The sequence below is a fragment of the Triticum urartu genome, chromosome 3 (genome assembly GCF_003073215.2).
Source record: "Triticum urartu cultivar G1812 chromosome 3, Tu2.1, whole genome shotgun sequence".
NCBI classification, from domain to species: Eukaryota; Viridiplantae; Streptophyta; class Magnoliopsida; order Poales; family Poaceae; genus Triticum; species Triticum urartu.
The window spans coordinates 379,214,790-379,218,148 of NC_053024.1; positions in this window are offsets into that span (position 1 = coordinate 379,214,790).

Below are 3,359 nucleotides of genomic sequence, written 5' to 3' on the forward strand. Positions count from 1 at the left end.
CCAAAACCCTCAAACTACTTTCCCATATCCACATATGACCTAAGCTCTAAGCCAAACTCGGTCCTACCGATTCTTCCTATCCGGCGCCACCGAGTTTCACTTGTCATTAGCCACTGCCAAACCCTAGCAATTCGGTTCTACCGATAAGGATCTCGGTCCCACCGAGATGGGGTTGCAAACTCTCTGTTTCCCTTTCGTAACTTTTCGGTCCCACCGAAAGAGCGAATCGGTCCCACCGAGATTGCAATGTAAACTCAGTGTTTCCCCTTTGTAACTTTTCGGTCTCACCGAGTTCCACTCGGTCTCACCGAAAGAGCAAATCGGTCCCACCGAGTTTGCCTGACCAACTCTCTGGTTAGCTAATTACCAAATTCGGTCTCACCGAGTTTGTGTAATCGGTCTCACCGAGATTACGTTATGCCCAAACCGTAACCGAATCGGTCCTACCGAGTTGCATGTCAGTCCCACCGAAAATTCCTAACGGTCACTAGGTTTACTATTTCGGCCAGACCGAGTTTATTGATTCGGTCCCACCGAGATTGGAAAACTGTGTAACGGTTGGATTTAGTGTGGAGGCTATATATACCCCCTCCACCTCTTTCTCATTCAGTGAGAGAGCCATCAGAACACACACATCATTCCAACTCATTTGTTCTGAGAGAGAACCACCTACTCATGTGTTGAGACCAAGACATTCCATTCCTACCATATGAATCTTGATCTCTAGCCTTCCCCAAGTTGCTTTCCACTCAAATATTCTTTCCACAAAATCCAAATCCTATGAGAGAGAGTTGAGTGTTGGGGAGACTATCATTTGAAGCACAAGAGCAAGGAGTTCATTACCTACACACCATTTGTTACTTCTTGGAGAGTGGTGTCTCCTAGATTGGCTAGGTGTCACTTGGGAGCCTCCGACAAGATTGTGGAGTTGAACCAAGGAGTTTGTAAGGGCAAGGAGATCGCCTACTTCGTGAAGATCTACCGCTAGTGAGGCAAGTCCTTCGTGGGCGATGGCCATGGTGGGATAGACAAGGTTGCTTCTTCGTGGACCCTTTGTGGGTGGTTGCTTCTTCGTGGACCCTTCGTGGGTGGAGCCCTTCGTGGACTCGCGCAACCGTTGCCCTTGGGTGGAGCCCTGTGTGGACTCGCGCAACCGTTACCCTTCGTGGGTTGAAGTCTCCATCAACGTGGATGTAGGATAGCACCACCTATCCGAACCACGGGAAAAACATCTGTGTCTCCAATAGCATTTGAATTCTCCAAACCCTTCCCTTTATATTCTTGCAAGTTGCATGCTTTACTTTCCGCTGCCAATATACTCTTTGCATGCTTGCTTGAATTGTGTGATGATTGCTTGACTTGTCCTAGAATAGCTAAAATCTGCCAAGAACTAAAATTGGGAAAAGGTTAAGTTTTTATTTGGTCAAGTAGTCTAATCACCCCCCCTCTAGACATACTTTCGATCCTACAAGTGGTATCAGAGCTTTGGTCTCCATCTGCTTGATCTCCATAGCTTTTGGTGGTCATAGCCTTGGTTTCACAACCTAGGAGAGTATGGCGTCTAGCGAGGGAAATTATCACCGTAGAGGTCCTTACTTTGATGGTACTAATTTTGCTAGTTGGAAGCATAAAATGAAAATGCATATTCTTGGACATAACCCCGCTGTTTGGGCTATTGTGTGTGTTGGTTTGCAAGGTGACTTCTTTGATGGGAGAGAACCAAACCGTGAAGCTACCGCGGATGAGTTGAAGATGTTGCAATACAATGCTCAAGCTTGTGATATTCTCTTCAACGGATTATGCCCCAAAGAATTCAACAAAATCAGTCGCCTTGAGAATGCAAAGGAAATTTGGGACACTTTGATTGATATGCACGAAGGTACCGACTCCGTCAAGGAATCCAAGTTGGATGTGCTTCAAAGCCAACTTGACAAGTTCAAGATGAAGGATGGTGAAGGTGTCGCTGAAATGTACTCTAGGCTTGCTCTCATCACAAATGAGATTGCCGTCTTAGGAAGTGAAGAGATGACCGATAAATTCATCATCAAGAAGATCCTAAGAGCCTTGGATGGAAAATATGATACCGTGTGCACATTGATCCAAATGATGCCCAATTACAAAGATCTCAAGCCAACGGAAGTGATTGGAAGAATTGTTGCTCATGAGATGTCACTTAGGGATAAAGAGGAACTTCACAACAAATCAAGTGGTGCCTATAAAGCCTCATGTGAAGCCCCTACATCATCAAGTGAGAAACAAGACTTCAATGAAGAATTGAGCTTAATGGTGAAGAACTTCAACAAGTTCTACAAGAGTAGAAGCAAAGATAGAAGCTCCAAATCAAGGTCCTACAATGACAAAAGATCTTCTAGTCGAGAGCGAAACTGCTACAATTGTGGAAGACCCGGACACTATTCCAATGAGTGTACGGCTCCCTACAAGAGAAGAGAAGATTCTCCAAAAAGAAGAAGCAAAGGATCACCACCAAGAGAGAGAAGGAGTAGAGATGATCGTTATGAACGAAGATACTCACGGAGAAGCAAGGATTCGGAAAGGAAGGAAAAATCATCAAGGAGCTACACAAGACGAAGACATCAAGCTCATGTTGGTGAATGGGTATCCAGCTCCGACTCCGACAGCCACTCCGAGAGAAGTTATCACTCCGACTCCGAAGATACTCAAGATGAAGGTGTTGCCGGTCTAGCACTTGTGTCACCCAACTCCTACGACATATTTGACTCACCAAATGAAGGAATTGGAAGATGCTTCATGGCCAAAGGTCCTAAGGTAACACACCCCGAGTATGTTAATTTCAATAGTGATGAAGATGACTTGTTAGGTGATGATTTGCTTGGTGACAACTCTAGTGATGAATACTATGATGAAAGACCAATTAATCATGCTAATCAAGATAAAACGAATGACAATGATAAGGAGAAGATTAAGGCTCTAACTAAAGAACTAAAAACTCTTAAGTTAGCTCATGACACTATCTTCGAAGATCATCGAGAACTTTTAAGAGCTCATGAGAAACTACGCTTTGAAAAGCTCAATCTTGAGCAAGAGCATGAGTTCTTAAAGGCAATCAATGATGATCTACGCAAGAAAAGTTCTTCTTACATTGCCAAGCGTTTACTCTTATCCACTTACATGCCTCAAGTCAAGTCTAACAAGAAAGATTCCTCCTCTAGTAGTAACAATGATCATGCTAAATCCAATATTGTTGCTTCTAGTAGTTCTCTTGATTCCACTAATGATTCTCTTAGCCAAGTTACACTTGAGCAAGAAAATAGCTTATTGAAGGGAATTATAGAGAAAGGAGTGTACAAGAGCCTTGCCGGGAGTAAGCAATTCGAGGA